General features: G+C 47.9%; 1 protein-coding gene across 3 annotated transcripts in view; it reads left to right on the top strand.

The window, feature by feature from the left end:
* mpp2b (membrane protein, palmitoylated 2b (MAGUK p55 subfamily member 2)) overlaps positions 1 to 21419 on the top strand; it is a 721652-nt gene that overhangs the window by 266168 nt on the left and 434065 nt on the right. The window contains exon 1 of one of the 3 annotated variants that reach the window (XM_038778703.1): positions 7856 to 7874. The exons of the other annotated variants lie outside the window; for them this stretch is intronic. The gene's annotated coding sequence lies outside the window, so the exon portion shown is untranslated. Of the gene's footprint in view, positions 1 to 7855; positions 7875 to 21419 lie in introns of those variants that run through there. 3 annotated transcript variants of the gene reach the window in all.

Raw genomic sequence — 21419 nt, 5'->3', positions numbered from 1 at the left:
TCTCCCATCTGCTGATAATACAGGAGGGAATCTTTGGTGCCACGGTGGGGGGGGTGAGGGGGGGGGGGGCAGCTTTCTATCTGCAGAAGAGACTCAGACTGGTTCTGTGCTCACCTATGGATTACTTCTTTAATCTAATGTGACAAACTGAAACAGAACATGTGAGCTCGCTTTTCCATGGTTCCTTCCGAACAGTGCTTCACGTGCAGGGTACAGAGGGCAGTTTCTCAATTTCTTAAAAACAGGTTGCAGCATTATTTTATCAAATCAGGTCTGTCAGTGCTGAGAGGTTTATAGCAGACAATTCCAAACGGCGCTGCCTGTGCTAAATACCACTTTCACCTTCAGTACCTGGACGTAAGAGTGCCTCAGACTTGCAGAGTTGCATGATGCAGAATGGAACAGTTTTGCTACTTAAAGAATTCGAATAGAATGGTCCAGCAAAATAAATGAACTTGTCTCTTTGAGGCCCCTGTGATAACTGCTGCCGTTACAAATGTTTAATGCAATTGAATTTTGACAACATTTTAGATGGGTTTGGAAGGTGCTTCAATAGAAAATAATGCTGCATGTGAGGGGTTGGGTCCATACTTGGACCCAAATGATGTTGAACTTAATTTCCGTGTTGTGTTATGTGTCATAATATACACCAGTATATCATGGTGCAGACACACACTGATGGACACACACAGGGACCAATCAACATGTACAAACACCGCAGCCAATCACCAGTTAGAATAGACACACTATCAAGGCAGAGGGCACCACGGTTCCCGCTCATTCTGGGTGCTGCCTCTCAGTGTAACAAGAACTCATCCAGCCCAGCACAGACTCACACCACGTGCTGAGAGAATCAACTGGTTCGGACAAGGCTTAGGTCTCTAGTTCAAGTTAGCATCATTTAGACCCACAGTCATCGTGTGTTAGTTAGTTAGAAGTAGTTAATAAAATTGAGTTGAACCTTCATCAGTGTTGGAAGTGTCTGTTCATCTCTCAAGTCTACACTAGCCAACACTTCATTATGCACTTATGCATGTTAAATGCTAAACGTACATACACCGTACAGGGAAAATAATTAACGGCAGTGGTGAAGAGGAGATCAGGCAGTATTCACAGAACCATTCACCATAAAACAATGCACACCATTTTGATTTGTCCAAGAGCTTGGTTAGGTCTTGCATAAAGTAAATCCTCTGGCCTGGATTCACCGGGGCTGCCCGCTAGCCGCCGGATTTGCGATGACACGCTTTATCTTACCAAAATCAGAATTTGCGCCGTGTACTTCCGATAGGCCAACCTCATTTGAAATTGTTGTTGAAATCCAAGTGGCACTTGGAGAGAATTCACCCACTGATCATTCGGGGAGATCAGATTGAGTTCATAAAGGGCCGGAAATCTTGCAACAATGTTGAAGATTACTGAATGTTGTTCAGGCCTTTCAAAAACAGGCATTAGCTGGATTAGTGATTTGCTTGGACAGGGAGAAAGCTTTTGATTGGGTAGAATATAATTAATTATTTTATACGCTGCAGAGATTTGGGTTGCAATGAGATTAAATTAAGTGGATACAGGTGCTGTATTACAGTCCCCTGGCAGCAGTGCTTACGAATGGTTATAGATCTGAGGATTTTGGTCTCCTGCAGGGTACTCGACAGGGTTCCCCTTTCAGCCCTCCCCTTCTGTTTTGGGCCCCTGCTTACCCCCTCAACCTCTTGGAGGCTCCCGGGAACACCTCCTCATCTCCACTACCTGGCCAGTGTCAACCTTGCACCCGGGCACCACGGCACTGCCACACTGGCACTGACAATGCCCCTGACAACCTGGCAATGCCTTGCTGGTGTGCCAAGGTGACACTGCCAGGTCGCTCCCTGGCAGTACCAAGGTGCCAGTGTGCCAGAGGGTTTTCCAGGGTGCTACACTGCCCAGTCTCCGATCACCAAGTGGTCTCCAAAGGCCTGGGAGGCCCCCTCCAGGTGCCATTACGATTGGTTCATATTTGTGGAAAGTAGCACTAAAGGGAGCCCTGACACGGTATCTCAGGCTTGGCCAATAGATCCCGGGCGCCGGGAAAATCCCGCAAATGCATATGTAAATGAAATTGCTCATTCAAATATGCTGACTTGAATCATTCCCGACGTCGCAAATCTTGCAAGAGGCCTCTCGCGGGATTCAACTGCCTCATCCCAACACTAAGTCGAAGGTGACGGTGCCATTAAATCGCATCATCTTTGGTGGGAATCATGTCCGTTGTATAGTTAGAGGGACTAAATTGTAGGAATCATTGTTCTGAGGTTCTCCCATCTTTTTCTGTTATTGTGGATGTAGAAGGGATTGTTCTGTACTGTACCAGATTGTTTTTGAAAGTTTGTTGTGTTATCTGTAACAACGATAAGTCCATAAAATTGATCACTTCGTGTTAGAAAAGTCTTGGGGCGCGATTCTCCCAAAACGGGAGAAATCGTAAGGCTGGCGTCAAACCCGGGCGGGTTTTACGGCAGCGCGCCCCTTCCCGACCGGGAACCGATTCTGGTCCCCGGTCGGGGCTAGCAGCCCGACGCCGTGAGCTCCGGCATCACGGGCTTAACGAATTTCGTTAAGCCCGCTTGCCGGAGTTAGCGCCGGCTGACGCGTCATATGACGTCAGCCGCGCATGCGCGGATTGGAAGCCTCCAACCCGCGCATGCACGGATGATGTCATCGCGTATTTGCGCGAAACCCGCGCATGCGCGGGCCGGGATGCCCCTCAGCCGCCCCGCGAATGGATACTGCGGGGCGGCGGAAGGAGAAATAGTGCGCGAGCATCGGGCCCGCTGCCCGCGATCGGTGCCCACCGATCGCGGGCCCATGGCACCCTTGGCACAGCCGTGGTACTGCTGTGCCAATCGGTGCCATGGTTATAAAAAGCGAGTTGTTACCGCCGTTTTTACGAACGGCCAGACCAGGTGTGTTTGCCGTTCGTAAAAACAGCGTAAAGGGCTGGGACTTCGGCCCATCTATCAGCTGTGAATCGCTGCCGGCCGTAAAAAAACGGCGGCAGCGATTCGTGTCGGGAGTTGGACGGGGGGGGGGGGGGGGGGGGGGGAGAATAGCGGGAGGGCGGGAAAAATGTCGGGAAGGCCCTCCCGCTATTCTCCGACCCGTCGTGGGGGGCGGAGAATCGCGCCCACGACACTTCACTGCACAGGCCTGATCTTTTATTATGAGCATGACTGGAATATAGTTTGGACCTATGTTTTTTTTAATAAATTTAGTGTACCCAATTAATTTTTTCCAATTAAGGGGCAATTTAGCGTGGCCAAACCACCTAGCCTACACATCTTTGGGTTGTGGAGGTGAAACCCACGCAAACACGGGGAGAATGTGCAAACTCCACACGGACAGTGACCCAGAGTCAGGATCGAACCTGTGATCTCGGCGCCATGAGGCTGCAGGGCTAACCCACTGCGCCACCGTGCTGCCCTTAATTTGGACCTATGTTAAACATAACATACTGTAAGCCAGTTCTGTGTCAACGAGCTGTGGTTTTCATTCTGCACCTATGAAAAGTGTTCATCATCAATACATCAAAACATGCCTTGACACATGCTGTGTTAACTAAGTAGGACTTTTTTCAAGTATTTTTTTATCCATTTAAGCCATTAATCGAAATAACATCTGATCTCTTGATTGCTAAGTTTTGTAGTGTCCAGGGTTGGGCTGCGGTAGGGGGGCTGATATCGTAAACTGTTCGAACATTAAGGATTAGCCATTTGGTGAGGCAAGTTTCAGATAAGCTGTGAGGAGGTTGCAAAGCGGCTGCAACGAAACATGGACAGATTGGGAGGTTTTCATCCTGCATTAGCCATCAGAAAGAACTGCGACGTGGATGGAAAATCCCAAGTGAATCGGAAAACGGATTATCCAGGCCCTTCGCCAGTGACGTAACGAGGTTCATGCCCAGAAAGGATGGGAACTTCATTTAAATACATTTGAACTTACCCTGAACCCTCTGGCTGCAAGATCTCCCCTCGCTGAATTTTCACACCTAACAGTGGCGAGGTTTACAACAGGTTCTGAAAAACATGATCAGTCAAGGCGATTCCCCCAGTGTTTATCTGGGCAGCACCATGCTGCAGGACTCAAGTCCAAAATTTGATCGAGGGGTGGAGTATGAGGTGAGGCTAAGGGGAGTGGGTGGGGGTGGTGGTGGTGGCCTGATGAAGATAAGGGGGGCAATGTGGATAGAGAGCTTTGCAAGGAGCCGGGGTGAGTGAGGGTTTACAATGGCAGGCAGAGGGGCAAGTAGGTGGATGAAGAAGATGAGCAATGGAAGGCAGAGGGAAGACCAAGGGGACAGAAACTGCACCACGACAAAGCTGCAAGGCAAGCTCACAATCAAGGGAGTCTTTTCACTCTGGCTAGCCCACGTCCTGCACTGTCTGGTGAAGATAGGTGGAGTAGAAAGAGTGATATAGGTCTGATGTTTACATATGGCGTCAGGACCTTTGGACCCATCAGCACCAGTCCAGTGGACAAATCAGCTGCCGGCCTGTGCATAATGAATGAGGCTCAATGTGGGATATTGCCATTCTTGCCAATTGTCAAGGTGCTGCTGCAGCTCCCTCCCATGCACAATACTTAGCGTGAAAATTTCACCCAAAGATTTTATAGAGGGTAGCAAACATGTGTGTCTTAAACAATTTAAGTGTGAGTCTTGAAGAATGTTTTAAACATTCGGTTGATTGAAAGTATTGTACATTACAAAAAACTGAAAGGCGCTGTATTTCTTAGTATCAGAAACATGTTTAATATTTTTGTCTTGTGCAAGTCTTCGAATATATCACTTCAGCAAATTTGTGGTTTTGAATAGAATAAATGGTTTGACATCCATGATGATTCTTGCACACTTGCATCCACTTACATTGTTTAGCACAATTTGACGCTCAAGTACTGTAATTTTGCATACAGGAACCCCAAGGGAGTGGAGATGCTGATTTTTGAGTAGATCTGAGTGCTAACAAATCATATCGCAATAAATCACTTGAATTAGTTATGAAGTAGAGCTGGCAATCCTAAGGATGTGGGAGGTCACAGAATCACAGTGGTAAATCAGGATTTCTGTTGTGGCATTTTGAACACTTTGTTCCATTTTGAGCATTTTGTTCCTGTTGTCAATATAAATAAAAAAAGAAACCACTTGCTACAGTTGTCACATTGTCTGCCTGGGTTGCAGATATCTTCAGTCGGTGGGCCGATGTCAATATTTGCGGTGGGTGCCCTATACAAACAAGTTCGGGAAGCACTGACCTGTTGTATGTGATGTGCAGAGTTCTGTAATCGAGGGAGCACTTGGTTTTAACATGGTAGGCAAGAACTGCACTGAAAGATGTTGGTAATGAAGAAACGTTTACACGTACTCTGCATTATTCATGTTGTGCAAAACAGCTCATTGGACTCATTTGGACTTAAATCTTATTTACTGTTAATTATGTTTCCTGGTTGACAGCTTGATGGAATTCAGAAAGTACCGGGGTTATAACCCTGCAATTGACTGCAAACCATCATTGTGGGGACTAATGAAAAGCCCAACACCATTTCCTAAATTGTAGTTTAACTTTAGCTCAATGCATTCCCGATCTCTTTTGGTTGTCAGCCAGATTTTGGATCTGCAGGATATACCTCATGAAAAGATCTTCTGTCCTGAAACCAATTTGTTGTATAACAAAAGAGAAAATGGGCAGTTGTTAGCAGCAGGAAATGCAGGTCTAAATGGCCACCTACTGCAGGTGGCTCGGTAGTGCAGTGGTTAGCACAGCTGCCTCACAGCATCAAGGACCCAGGATCGACCCGGCCCTGGGTCACTGTCACTGTGGAGTCTGCACATGCTCGCCGAGTCTGTGTGGGTCACATCCCCACAGCCCAAAGATGTGTAGGATAGGTGGATTGGCCACGCTAAATTGCCCCTTAATTGGAAAAATAAAACAAAAACTAAATGACCACCTCCTTGATCTGCATGTTAAGACTTTTCACTTTGGTTCTGGGGAGAGTTGGTTCCCGAAGTGGATTTCCCAAATTGTAGACACAAGGAACGAGCTTGAACATCGTGAGGGATTGAAACATTGCTTTAACGATGAGAAGTGGATTCTGCTGCTATTGATTATTTTATTATTATTACAACATTCCTCAATTTGACAAATGTTACAGCCAACCTGGGAAGGGAAAATTATTCATTCCCAAAGTTAACTTTTTGGGACCATTCTTAACTGTAATGTTCAAACTGAAGGTATTTCCAAATATTCCCAGAGAATAGGTTGATATGGCTACTTTAATGGAACAGATAACCAAAAATAAAACCATTTGTCCATTCCTTCGCATGGAGGTAAAAAGTCATAAAACAAAGCATGTAAGTGTTTGATACAAAACAGTCTATCAAAATTTTGTGGCAAAGTGTTCATGCAGGTGTGGTCCGAAGCAAACACTTGTCAAATTTGGAGTATTAAGAAAGCTAGATTGGAAAAATAAGGAGCAATTTTAGTCTCATGCCCAGGATGGGAAACCCACAGAATGGGTAATGGACTGTAAGGTTCTGATATACAGGATTAATGCAGGACTCAGTACAGTCTCTCTCATACTCTCGAGTAAGAAGTCACATGACCCCAAGGTCGGATCATTGTGGTGTTGGCCAGAGACATGTTAAGATCTAGACATGTAGATAACATCTTGCCTGTACTCTTTTATGCATATACATATCTAGTTACAAGTGGTTAGTAAAGACTTTCCGTTAACATGCGGAAGACTACAAAAACTTTCTTAACAGACACACTCTGGAACCAACATCATTACCACAGGTGTAAAACTAATTTTACACCCTGTCCAATCTTATTCGTACTTCAATCGACTGGGTTGTAAAACCAAAGTTGCACCCAATCCCTTCAGTTCCATGACTGGCAGGATATTCTCCCGTTGGGCAGGGTGTACAATTCACATTCCACCTGCCCTTTGGGTTTTGCAGGTTGAAATCTGAAAAAATGTGGCTTGTTTCTATGAATTGCTACAGCTGGACTGTGCATTGTTCTGTGCCTCCCACTAATAATCCCAGTACGGTTGGTTATTTGATGTGTGGGGGTAACAACAGAAGCCATTCTTCAGTGCAGTCATTGACCGATCAGTGGTTCAAGCGAACACTGATTTTATCTGTGGTCAAGTGGCAATATAAACCACAGAATTGACAAATCCATTGGATTGCAACTGGAAGATGTACCCTTGTGGCTTTTTACAGATAGATATAATTTTACTGCAGAGGAAACTGATGTGCTAGGCAGGTTGGTTTGACGTCGACTGCAACTGGATGCAGGGAAGCTAGAAACAAACGTCTGACACCGGAGATGATCCAACACTGTTTTATTTAACTATGAACTGCTGCACATGTTCAGCTGTGGGTTGACACTCTACTAATCCTACTGATGACCTCTTACTGGCTCGACAAGACTTACTAGCTACCACTTCACAATAGTGGCCACTAACTTGTGCACTCTCTCAGTATCTGGGTCTCGAAAGAGCGGGAGTCATAATGCCCTGTGGCCTTTATAGTGGTGGTGTCCTGTCTGGTGATTGGTTGTTCTGTGTTGTGTGTTCATTGGTCATCCTGTGTGTCACTCACTGCCTGTCTGCATCTCATTATATACATGAGTGGATATTATGACACAAACAGGAACTTCCAGAAGAATAACGCCTCATTTAAAAAAAGTTCAAATGCTCACTGCAGATTTGCCTTCGAGTAATTATTTTGCATTCTGGTAGAACAATGCTGTGAACCTGCGTGCAGATTCTCCATTAGATTGCCCCCTGGGGCACGGAGTCCTTTCAATGAGGGCATCACTGGAAGAAGGTTGGAGGTAAAATTGCACCTTTTGTACCATGATTGTCTCATCAGACGTACTAAATGGTCATCCAGCAAATGTATTAAAGGTGAGAGAATATTCAAAGGGAGGGCAGGTAGCTTTAAGTTTTAAAAGTAAAATATGCTCTTCGAGAAATACAAAACTTCTGTCCAGTTTTCAAGCAAGCCTTTTTGAAACCATGGGAAGTTCCTCCAGCAGGCTGGCAATTGACCGATTTCTAGCTTGCAAAATTTAATCCGTGAAAGTGATTTTATGAAGCTGCCCCTCTGGAGCCGGTGGGTTGCAAGTCTGTTTGCTTCAGATAAGTGAAGGTTTAAACCTGAGTTTTACATAAATCTGTTTTCAACCTGGGATGCCAATCTGTGGTCCACTATCAATATGAACATAAACACTTATCATTTAACCTGGAACCTGTCTAGTTATGTGATAGACTTGCTAAAAGCACAAGTAAATTGCTTTATTCTCGGATAGTTGCGCACTGGGACTTATTTGATCATTTTTCAGCAGAAAATTCCTTCCAACCCCCAGTAAATCTATCTTAAACTTCTTTAAAAGCGAGGTGTATGTATTACATACTCGGGGAGCATATAGAAACAGGAGCAGGGGGAGGCCAGTTGGTCCTTCGAGTCTGCTCCGCCATTCATTCTGATCATGGCTCATCATCCAATTCAATAGCCTAATTCCACTCCCCCCCCACCCCCCCCGCCCCCATCCATATCCTCTGACTGCCTTCGCCCCGAGTGCGAACTGCTTCTTGAAAACTTTTGGCCTCAATTACTTTCTGTGGCAACAAATTCCATAGGCTCACCACTCTCTGGGTGAAGGAATTTCTACTCATCTCTGTCCTAAGTGGTCTACCCTGTATCCTCAGACTGTGATCCCTGGTTCTGGACACCCCCACCATCTGGAACGTCCTTCTGGCATCTATCCCGTCTAGTTCTGTTACAATTTTGTAGGTTTCTATGAGATCCCCCCCCCCCCCCCCCCCCCCCCCCCCTCATGCTTCTGAACTCCAGCGAATGCAATCCTAACCGACTCAATCTCTCCTCAAACGTCAGCCCTGCCATCCCAGGAATCAGTAGGATAATCCCATCAATGCACTCCCTCCGGAGCAAGAACATCCTTCCTCAGATAAGGAGACCAATCTGAACACAATATTCCAAGTGTAGCCTCACCAAGGCCCCGTATAATAGCATCTAAAGGTGATTAGGATACAAATTAAAGTTGTTTTCTGAAAGACTGTAAGCAATAAATGATTCATTACCTGGTCTGAGTGTTCAAATAAACACCCATTGTTGTGGGAAACTTTAAGCCTGTTGGTGGGCTTTCCTTTTTGACCATGGGTAGAGGGAGAGGAAAATTCAGTAACTGAGACACAGGCATGTTCGTCCAGCAGCAGTTGTGACAGCAACTGATCTTTTACGAAGCCAAGCTGTTGGGAGAAGCATTCGCCATTCTGTGAAAACGCATGCGCAGAAGCATTGTTGGAATTTATTTTATGTCGATGGAGAAGTGTAGCATTTTCATCGCTTTGAGTTATCCAAGGCTAAGCTGCACTCTTTCAACTAAGCAGCTTATCGATTTGTGTCAGGTTTCATCTCATCATGTTTTCTCAGTCTGCCTCCAAAGAGATTGGAGGAGAGCACTTGTGAAAATGCATGAATATTTAGATCAGATTGAAAGGGTCTTGTATTGGTTGAACCAGGGGCAGCATGATAGCATAGTGGTTAGCACAATTGCTTCACAGCTCCAGGGTCCCAGGTTCGATTTCCGGCTTGGGTCACTGTCTGTGCGGAGTCTGCACGTTCTCCCCGTGTGTGCGTGTGTTTCCTCCGGGTGCTCCGGTTTCCTCCCACAGTCCCAAAGATGTGCAGGTTAGGTGGATTGGGCATGCTAAAATTGCCCTTAGTGTCCAAAATTGCCCTTAGTGTTGGGTGGGGTTACTGGGTTATGGGGATAGGGTGGAGGTGTGGACCTTGGGTAGGGTGCTCTTTCCAGGAGCCGGTGCAGACTCGATGGGCTGAATGGCCTCCTTCTGCACTGTAAATTCTATGAACCCCGTATATGGTTAAATATCGGATCAACCCCAAAATAGAACACCCTATAAATTACACAGGGCTGCCTTCCCCTGCTCTACCTCCCTGGTTATCTAAGGCAAGATCCTCAACCTACAAAATAAGGTTTATGGAGTGACGATAGTTCACAGTTGTTAGTCCATGCTTTGAGATGAGGGTGAATTTGTGGCTTTATAACTACGTGTGAAGGAATGGACTATAATAGGCTCAGCAGTCCCGAGAAGGTTGAACAACAAAGGTTTATTCAGGCAAACAAACGTAAAAGCCGCAATACAGCATACAAGCCTCAGCTGGGACTATCGATCATCCCAGTCCCAATCCTGGCCATCTTTTAATTAACTGCTTCATGCGTTCCAGCTGCTCGGCCTTCCTCCCTCAGCGGGGGGATCTCGTATTCCACGGGCCCCATGGGAAGATCAATTGGGTCATCCCCGTGTGTCACGTGAGGGTCAGCACAGTACAAATAGTGTTATTTTTGTTTGCCTGTTCCATTAAAGCGGCATTACCAACCCATTCTCTGGATGTATCAACAATTAGTCAGGGAAATTTAGAATTTCATACGTGGATTTATGACTTCTATTGCTCTTTAGCTGATTAACATCATAACTTTTGACAAAGAATCCTTGGCCGGGATTCTCCCCTACCCGGCGGGGCGGGGGGTCCCGGCGTGTTGAAGTGGCGTGAACCACTCCGACGTCGGGCACCTTTAGGGGCCAAGCCCTCACATTGAGGAGCTAGGCCCACGCCGGAGTGGTTCCCACTCCGCCGACTGGCATGAATGGCCTTTGGCGCCACGCCAGCCGGGGCCGAAAGGACTTCGCCGGCCGGCTTAAGTCCGCGCACGCGCCGGAGCGTCAGCAGCTGCTGACTTCATCCCAGCGCACGCGCAGGGGAGGGGGTCTCTTCCTCCTCCGCCATGGTGAAGACCATGGCGAAGGCGGAAGAAAAAGATTGGCCCCACGGCACAGGCCCGCCCGCTGCTCGGTGGGCCCCGATCGTGGGCCAGGCCACCATGGGGGCACACTCCGGTGTTAGATCGCCCTGCCCCCCCCCCCCCCCCAGGACCCCGGAGCCCGCCCGCGCCGCCAATCCCGCCGGTAAGAGAGGTGGTTTAATCCACGCCGGCGGGAGAAGCTTGTCAGCGGCGGGACTTCGGACCATCGCGGGCCGGAGAATCGCTGCAGGGGGCCCGCCGACCGGCGCGATTCCCGCCCCCACCGAATCTCGTGTGGCGGAGAATTCGGGACACGGCTGGGGCGGGATTGACGCCGGCCCCGGGCGATTCTCCGACCCGGCGGGGAGTCGGAGAATCTCGGCCCTTATCTTTTTAGATTGTAATTTCCAGCAAAAATAATTCAGTGGCCATAGTTTTACAGCCCTTCCTGACGGTGGGATCTTTCGGTCTTGCCGATGGTGATCCCCCCCCTCCTCCCCCTCAACCGTAGCACGTTCCCCAGCGGTGGAAGGTGTGGGATACGCAAAACCGCCTATAGACATTGGCAAGACGTGAAGATCCCGATGCCGGCCAATGTCGGGCTATCTCCGTCACTAGAAAGTATTCCGCGGTGGGGGCACTGAAAGTCCTGTCCAATGGCTCGGATTTTACAATCAGTGACAGCATAACGGCTCACTTCACTGAGCCTGAAGAAATCTGGCCTCTAACAACGAGTGAACTCTAAGGTGTGGATTGCACCTTCACCAATATTAATTTAATTCTGGTGCCAGTAATTGGGCGAATCTTGGGGCTCTAACAGAAAATAATGTCATCAAGCAGGCGAAGCGGCCAATCACATTGCCAATTTTTCAGATAGCCAACCAGGAGGTTACGAGCATCTCTCATCATCAACTTTTATTGAATATCATTTTACAGAACGATAAATAAAGATTGAGACACACAAATTGGATTACGGTCGGAGCTGAAATAAGACAATAACTTTTTATGAAATTCTGTAGAGAGGGGATCTCGCAATACAGGTGCGGGGAATCGCGGTGTTTCCGTGGGCCCTGGTGCTACCCATCCTGTAGTCCTCTCATTTATCCTGTTTATGTGGCGCATACTTACCTAATTCGGGAGTGAATACTCCATAGTACGTTCCAAGAAGATTTCTGGCTAAGCATTGATGACATGATGCTGAGGAATTCGAAGAAGATCATCGACAAAAGGGAGCAGTCTGATGCACCTCGGGTACAGTTGACTCCTCAACATGGTGATTTGATACTTAAACGGGCTCTTGATCCGGCACTGCTGATAATGACTGCAAGCATCATTAAAATTATTGATGATAAACTCGGCCTGTTAGCAGTAAATATTAGTGCTCATGAGGCTGAGTGGCGGAATACTAATAAGAAGCTTGCTGAAGCGGAGGAGAGAATCCTGTCTGTCATAATGCAACTTCCTCAGCTGAGGCCCCTTTGCAATCCTTGGAAAACCAGCCACGTAGTATGTCAGAAATTCTGGAGGATCTGGAGAACCGAGGCCAGAAGAAAAATGTCCGGGTTGTTGGTTTGATCCCTATTAAATTCTTCGAGAGATGTTTTCTTAAGCTGGATCCGAACGCTGGGCATATGAAGTTGGAACGGGTATAGCGTGTCCTACTTTTGAGGCCCAGGGACAATCAGCGACCCTGGCCCCTGTCATGTGAGAGTACTTTAAGAAATGGGTGTTTATAAATGGGTGTGTATATAAATATCTGTAGTAAGAGTACCTTTAAGAAATGGGTGTTTACTGCTGCAGTGATGTCAGAGAGTGGGTGCAGCTAGGCTGTCTGTCAGCTTCTTACTTTCGTTTTAGGCTGTTTGGTTTCCAATCTGGATTTACTTAATGGTTACTGGCAGTAACCTTTATCCCGAAGGGGCGAAGGAGATTTCAGCTTATGTGACTCCAGATGGTATATACCAATTCAAAGTTATGCCATTTGACATGAAAAATGCCCCAGCCACATTTCAACAGTTAACTAACAAAGTTGTTTTGAGGATTATCCAATTGTGCGATACACATCGACGATCTGGTAATTTTCAGCTAGACATGGAAAGAACATTTAAAACATCTGATGGAGTTATTCGATCGACTTCAGGAGGTGGGTTTGGTGATAAACCTAGCCAAAAGTGAATTTGGAAAAGCCCAAGTCATTTTCATTGCGGAGTTTCCGATACCCTCAAGACAAAAGGAAATAATGCGATTTCTTGGCATGAGTGGATTTGATTGAACATTTTGTGAAAAGTTTTTGTAGTATAGTTGCTCCACTGATAGACTTGCTGAAGAAACATTGAAAATTTTAGTGGACAGCGGACTTTCAACAGGCATTTGACTGCCTGAAAGCTGTGATAACCAATACTCCTGTGTTGGAGAATTACAGGGAACTCTGTGATCAGATTGAACTAAAGTATCTGACTTTAAAGAGAAACGCCGAGGTACAGAGAAATGAATGGACCGTGCAGAGACCTTCTTGTTCAAAGAGACTGTCAATCGAGAAGGATTTGAGTTGGAGGAAGAAGAGCAAAAATGGACGATATTATTGTACCTGTTTGCGTGTGTTGTTGTTTTTTTAAACAAAAAGTATATTTACTGTGCGCATTTCTGAAAGGATAGTGAAAAGGTGAAAAATGAAACTATCTTGAAGTTGATGGTTTACTTTTTTGTTCTTGGGGGAGGTGTCATGTGAGAGTACCTTTAAGAAATAAGTGTTTATAAATGGGTGTGTATATAAATATCTGTAGTGAGAGTACCTTTAAGAAATGGGTGTTTATTACTGCAGTGATGTCAGAGAGCGGGTGGAGCTGAGCTCTGGCTCTGTTTTTTAATTTCACTTTGACAAAAGCTTGGGTGTGTCTGTGTCTTTTTGGTTTTGTTTTCAGTGTTGGAGCTGAAGCCAGACAAATCAGGTGTACTGCAGTGATGTCAGAGAGTGGGTGGAGTTGGGCTGCCTGTCACCTTTTTACTTTCGTTTTAGGCTGTTTGGTGCAGGGTGTGTTTTTGTTTCATTTTCAGAGCTGGATAGCTGCAGTCACAGCCAGAAGGTGTATGAGTCTGTCTCTCTGTACTCTAAACAACTGTAAATCAATCCATTGGTGATTTAAAACTAATAACTGCTCTCCCCGAACAGGCGCCAGAATGTGGTGACTAGGGGCTTTTCACAGTGACTTCATTTGAAGCCTTACTTGTGGCAATAAGCGATTTTCATTTCATTTCATTTCATTTTAGTCATGACTTTAACCTGGTGAGCTTCTGATTAAAGGTTTATGCTCCCCATACCACAATCTAGTAAAAGTTGTGGGTCAGATGAACTCCATGACACACTTTGGGGTTCTCTAAACCCTGCCCCTAATTATTTGTTTTCATAACTTTGGAGGTCGCCAAAGATGTTTGGAATCGAGGGATAGTGGAGCCTTGCTGTTTGAGGGAACAAGGGTCTATTTCTTACAAGATTACTTGGAGGTGACACACAGAAGCGTAGAGGCTTTGATTAAGTTAGAAATTGACTCAAGGCTGTTGGAGAGAATTATTCCCTGCTTTAACCTGCAACGCCAAGGGTGATATTCGAAACTCCATAAAGACATTCAACAATCCGGCTAAGGCCTTGGTTTTGTGAACTTCACGACAGACAATAGTTTGGATTAACAGTCTGCAATCTACAGCTCACTGTGAAATACAGACTCTATCCTTGTTATAATGCTTCCTATCTGACCTTATGTTGCTATTTAACATGGTAGCTGGGAGCTGTCAGCAATTGAGCGCTAGATTGAACTTTTATCCTTTCAAATCTCAAGGATAAGAATGAAAATCACCCCTCAGCGTGCTCCTTCTAGCTAATGGGTGTGCTGTGTAGCTGGCATGGTAGTGGGACTGTGTGATAGATGTCTGTGTTTTCATCTTATCCATACGTTTATGGTGGTAGTCTATGCTTTATGGTCTCCTAGCTTTAAACATGATAAGTATGAGTAGTACCAATGCCAGAAGGTGGGTGATTGGTTTAAGTCTTTGTGGGTGGAGTCAAAATGTGGGAGGGGCATTTGGCTTCCACTTTTATTTTAGCATACCTTTTCTCCTCGTTTCTGAGGAGCATATCTCCTGTGTGCAATGAAGCAAAGGTTGTCGTGGTCGCTGAAAAGGTCCTCGCATGCAGTAGGGAACGAATTAATGCCATTGTGATGTGTTTGTATTTCTTTCGCTTGTGGTTAAAGAATTGCCAACTGGATCCTGCAATGGCATACACAGGTTTCTTATCTGAGAAAAATACATTTATATTGTGTCGATGGTACCTCTGGTACGACTGGGGATTTGGAAGATATGTTTTTGTGGTGCCAAAAATCCTATATTCAATTTGGTTGATGGAGCAATGACGGTAACTACATTAAAAATGTGCTCCTGGAATGTGTGGGGAGTACATCAGCCTGTTAAGAGAAAAGAAACTTTGGCTGGGATTCTCCAATTGCCAATGCCAAAATTGCGTTCGGCAATTGGCCGGTGAATCTGCCGAAATTAGGGCGTGGGGCGGTGTTGTTTATTGGATGCTCCGCCCCTCAAAAATGGCATAATCGCTCAGTACGCCGCGCGACATTGGGACGGCCTCAGGACGTCACCTGAGGCCCTCCCCCGATGCTCCGTCCTTGATGGGCCCCGACTTCCCGACGGCGTCAGTCACGTGTGCTTATAGTTTTCGGGGACCTCGTGCGGCGGCTGCGGACTGTGTGCAGCGCCATCACAGTCGGGGGGTGGGGGGGGGGGAAGGGAACCGTTCCGCTGGCAGGGGGAGCTTCGGCGGGGGCTGTGGGGGGGACTAGTGGGGGTGGTCCGGGAGTGGTGAGAGGGGTTACAGGGGGGCACTATCTGGCAGGTTTGGTCTGCGTGCGGACGCCGCCATGTTGTATGACGCGGCCGCTACAGGTCGCCACCGTGCACATATGTGGCCACGGACCCGGCAATTCTCCAACCGTATCTGCAGGTGAAGCCGTGGGCTTTACCTGGCACGGCTGCTAGCCCCCCACCGGACTAGACACTTTTTTCCGGGAATAGCCTCAAAATCGGACAATCCTGCCCTTTGTCTTCCCTTAAAAAAGAGAATGTTGAGACAGCATTGTTTCAGGAAACTCGTTTAGATGACAAGGAGCACTTAAAGTTGAGACAGGACTGGGTGGGGCATGTTTTTTGCCTCATTCTTGACCAGTAGTTGGGGAAAAGCCGCATTAATCAACAAAAATGTGCCTTTCAAAGTAGAGAATTGTGTAACAAAATCATGGGCAATAATTTGGGGATCACACACATTCAATCCCACTGTGGGGCAGCCCCACGCCGTCAGGAAATCCCCGGGCTGCCGGCAAAACGGAGCATCCCGCCGGCGGAGGATTCGGCCCCATGTTTCAGAAACCTGTTGGTGTTTTTTGAGGGTATAACAAGCAGAATAGATAAGGGCGAACCGTGAATGTGGTGGTTTATTTTGACTTTCAGAAAGCTTTTGATAAGATCCCACACAAGAAGTTAGATTTGCGGTAATACTGGCACGGATGAGAACTGCTTAACAGATACAAAACAGAGTGGGAATAAATGGGTCATTTTCAGGATGGCAGGCTGTGACTAGTGGAGTGTTCCCAGGATCAGTGCTTGGTCTCATTGCAGTCAATGGAGTTTTGACTGAGCACCAAATACTCCGTTTCCGCTGGCAGCGGTGGCGAGGAGAACTCGATCGGAGGATCCCGGCTACAGAGTATTTCTTTAAATGGTGAAAGGCTGGGAAGTGAGCTTCAAAGGGATTTGGGTGTCCTTGTTCATAAGTTAATGAAAGCTAACATGCAGCTACAACAAGCAATTGAGACGAATTGGCTTTTATTACTCGAGGATTTGAGTATAGGAGTAAATATATCTAACTGTAATTATATAGAGCCTTGGAAGGCCCATACTAGAGTATTTTGTGCAGTTTTGGCCTCCTTACCTTAGGAAAGATATGGGGCGGGATTTTCTGAGCCCGTGCCGGGTCGGAGAATCACCGGGTTGGGGCGCGCGAATCCCACCATGCCGCTCCGACGCCGGGCCACCGATTCTCTGGCGACTGGAGAATCGGTGCCAATCTCGCCGGCGATTCTGACCGCTACAGGGGGTCAGCAGGGCACTGGAGCGACTTATGCCACTCCAGCTGCCGACGCCGGTGTCAGATGGGTGCCGCGGGTCTGCGCATGCGCAGTGGGATCAGCGCCAATGCACGCATGCGCAGTGGCTTCCTTCTCCGCGCCGGGCCCAACGCAACATGGCATAGGGCTACAGGCGCAGCAGTGCAGGGGGCCGGCCGGCCGATCGGAAGGCCCCGATCGCGGGCGAGGCCACAGCGGACACTGGGGTCGGACACCGGGGTCGGACGCCCCCCCCCCCCCCCCCCCCCCCCCCCATGCCGCCCCTGGATGCATGCTCGCCGAGGTTGCACTGGGTATGAGCACACGTGGCCCATCCTGGGCGGAGAATCACCGGGGGTGGCGCGTAGAGTGGCCCCCAACCGGCACCATGCCGACCACGCCAGTGCCAATGACGCTGAATCTCCGCTCTCCAGAGAATCGCCGGCTGGCATCAGGCCGTCATCGCGCGATTCGCTCCCGGCCTGGTGATTCTTTGGTCCAGTCTGGGCTGAGAGAATCCCGCCTGATATCTTTGAAAGACCGGGAGATTAATGCATGAAGGGAGAGAGAGTAGAAATGACCTGTGAATGGGACTATGCCCATGTGAAGCATCAGCAGCTCTAACAGGCCTCTGTGTGGTCCATATGGGGAGGAAGATTACCTTGGCTGGAGTGCCTACGAGTGATCACAACTTCATAAGAACACATGAAATAGGAGGAGTAGGCCATTCAACCCTTCGAGCTCGCTCCACCATTGAATGAGATCCTGGATGATCTTCTACATCAACACCATTCTCCACATGTGCAGAGCACATGTTGACGCCGTTGTGAAACGCAACGGTGTTTACGACGGCGTCAACACTTAACCTCAGGATCAGAGAATCCCGCCCATTCTATGCACTTTTGTTCCACACTCCTTATGTGAGGTCTACTGGCACTCTTGACAAGGAGAGAAGCAGGCTGCACAAATCTCCATGTGAGCTTTGACAAAGGCTTCAGGAAACTGCATCACCATCACTAAGTAAGGCTATTAATAACTGGATGCCCCACAGACATGTAGGGCAGCCTCTGGAGAATGTAGCGAGATTCACTGGCTCAGCCCTGAAGCTGTATGGATGGTGTTCCTTGTAACTCACACAGCAGATTTAACTCCATTCGGGTGGTCCTGACATCCACCCACACCTCACATTAGGGCATCAGCAGCAGGAGATATATTGACCTTAAGAAACGCATTTTCAAAGGCCAGGAAGTGGTGAGCAGCAAGTCATGGTTGGCATGACGAGTGGCCAGGCTGCACACTCACGACTGATGGCCAGTGCTTAATCATGCTCATGTGGGATTATTGAGTAATCACTGTAACATTAATGTGAGAGAAGTGAATCTATAGACGTTCATTATTGGATTCTAATGGGGCCCCACATTCCAGACTTTTAAATGCCTGTGACTGTTGAATCAAGGTGGAATCCAGGAAACTTCCAAACAGTCAAGGTGAACATATATTTACACGTTTGAAAACTGTGTACAATGGTTGGACAGCTGTGCCACCTGTGTGACTTCAACACCTCTTAATCTTTCTTTGCCTACAGCTACAACCGGGAGCCCCAACATCCACAGCTGAGGTGAAGGCAGCCTGCTGACTGTTCTGCCCTGCTAACTCTGGACTCTGGTGGCCTGAAGCTCAGAAGACTTTGGTCTCCTGAGGATCTCCTGTTAAGGTGCAGGTGACTCCTCGGCCTGATCTGCTGGAGGTGATGAGGCCACTGGCAGAGGGGAGGTGGAGCAGCAGGACACCCTGTCCTTGGGGTGTCTAGCTGGTGCCCCTCCCCCCGAGGGTGCCTGATGACACCTCCCTGGCTCTCAACTAAATAAGGCACCTGGAGGGAGGGTCAAAGTGTCATATCCCTCTCCTCGCCACTGCGGCACTTCAACCATGGCGAGAGGGATGGAGTGCCGGTCTGAGCGCATGTCGGCAGCCATTGTGCATTGCGCTGGACTGGGTACTCCAAGGCAGCCACCACTTTTTTCCAGGGAAACAGCCAAGCACTTGCATGCCAGAGTCAGGGCGTCAGACAGAATGTGAATGGACTTGTCCAGCGTTCGATCCGATCTGGCCTTTGGAAACTCGCTGCCTTATGTTCCCCTGCCTGTCTCTGCGTCTGCAACATTTCTCTTCGGGCAGAGCCCTGAGGCTCGTCATCTGCACGGGGTTGGGCAGGGGCCTGGTCTCCAGCAGTCCTCCGGGTGTCAGATCTCGATTGTCACTTCCGCTGCCAGCTGCAGACCCGTGTCAGTGATGTACTCACCAGATTGTGACCCGGAGCCCACTCTAGAAAGTAGACCCACTCAGGAGATCTGCACTGGAGCAGGTGCAATTGAATGCGGTGACGGAGCATCGTGTGAGGAATCATCCTCAGAGGAGAGCTTGGACCTGGAGCTGTGCTTGATCTGGGTTGATGGCTTCTTGCTGGCACCTGGAATAAAGAAAAGAAAGATTTAGTGATAGGCCAACAGGCTCCTTAATGAAGCTTACTCGGTGGGTGCAGCTGACAATTGCAGACTGGAGATATGCTCACTGGCTTCCTGAGGGAGTCCTACCTTGACTCCAGCACAGGCATGGTCCTACTCGGTCCTGGATATCTCTGTGACCTGCTGCTCATATGGTGTGAGGACGCAAATGTCTGAAACTCTGCCTCTGGTCTGGCAGGGCTTGTGGGTGATCTTGTCCTGCAGAAGGACAGAAGGACTGAGTGTCATGCCAATGGCTGTATGAGGATTTCAGGAGCGTGCATGCCTCTGGCAGCTGCTGAGGCTTCCCCAGGAAGTGATTATGAAGCATGATGGTCTGCAACTGATACAAGATTGAGAGCATTAAATGGCTGGTACAGATTCAGTGCAGACGTCTTATCTGCCAGTGATTGCTGCAACCTAACCCGATGTCTGACAATCCTTTCCACGAGCACCCTTCGACTGCCAATGACCTTATGGCAGTGTCTGTTTGCAGTGAGAATGAAGGGTGCATTCACCCTGGCGGAGTGCAGCAGATCATTCCTCCTCTTCCTGCACCGCTGCGCCTTTCTGTGCTGGGCCTCATGGGTACTACCCTCTGCTGCCACCTCCCTCCAGGCCGGCGTGGTCAGACGCAAGGGCCTCCTGCTGCAATCCCAGGAAAACGGCACTTCCGCCTTTCCTGCAGTGCCTGGACGAGAGTCTGAAAGAAGGCTTCGCTAAATTATGGGCTCTGTTTTGTTCTCTGCGACATTCTTGTTAAGTGTTGAATGCCAGCCAGGCTGAGGTTCCTGGCCGGCAGTAAGTTAATGAATGTCCCGGTGCCCTTTAAATATCGGCAGACCTTTAACCACATGAAGTAATGGTGGGGATGGCGACTTCCTGCCTGCCCTGCTGTGCGCCAAATGCATGCTTATGTAATGAGCTGACAAGCGCAAAATTGCATAGGGTCAGCACCCCCCCCTCCCAGTAGAAATTGCTCCTATGTCCGTGCCCGCCACCAAACTATAAGGCTTCAGAAGGAAAGATTCCATCCTTTGGGACCACCTCTTTACCCCTCGGTCAAAATGGCAGAATGAAGTGTGTTATGATCTGCTTTGAATTCTGCCTGACAAAATCATGGGCACAGAGGGACGCAGACTGAAACTTACCAAGATAATAATTCCAAAATTCTAATTGATAGTTTCTGCTAAATGACTATTTAGTGTGGGGGGGGGGGGGGGGGGGGTTGTCCAATTAAACTTCAAAATCAGTGGGCAAAAATAAAATACTACAGATGCAGAAAATCCCCCCAAAAAACAAAAGGTGCCAGAAACAGTCAGCGAGCAGGGGTAGCAGCATTAGTGCAGAGGCAGACAGGCTGCCCGGCCTGCTAAGTATTTCCAACATTTTCTGTTTTTATTTCAAAGTCAGGGGATCTCTCTTCACCTCCGGCGTTTAAGGCATTGGTTGGATCTGCCAGATTGCAAAGCACAAAATAGGAAATACAGTATCATAATTCCCATAAATAGAGAATGCAGTGTGGGTGGTTTGAGACACAAGGAACTCTCTCCTTCTAATGAAGTCTTCATTATTGATCCATTGGAAATTGTTGCAACTGCCTGTATTAGGCATCCATAAGATGTAGCAAAACTCTGTCATATTCTATTCCCCCTCAGCCCCAGTCTCCAGGAATCTTGAGGAAATGATCGTTATGCTTTTAAAAATGAGGAAAGAACAGAGCTGCGAGTTTTAATGAGGCCTTGGCCGCAGTCAGTGTGATTTGGTCTCTGTAGGACCTTGTAGTACAACAGCGCAAATTGTTCTTGACTGCAGAGAGGCCATTCCTGCCTGAGTGAGCATTCAGTTTGAGAGCTAAT

The sequence above is a fragment of the Scyliorhinus canicula genome, chromosome 19, assembly GCF_902713615.1.
Source record: "Scyliorhinus canicula chromosome 19, sScyCan1.1, whole genome shotgun sequence".
In the NCBI taxonomy this organism is placed as follows: domain Eukaryota; kingdom Metazoa; phylum Chordata; class Chondrichthyes; order Carcharhiniformes; family Scyliorhinidae; genus Scyliorhinus; species Scyliorhinus canicula.
The sequence above is the reverse complement of the archived record's forward strand: the minus strand, read 5'-3'. Positions and strand labels throughout refer to the sequence as shown.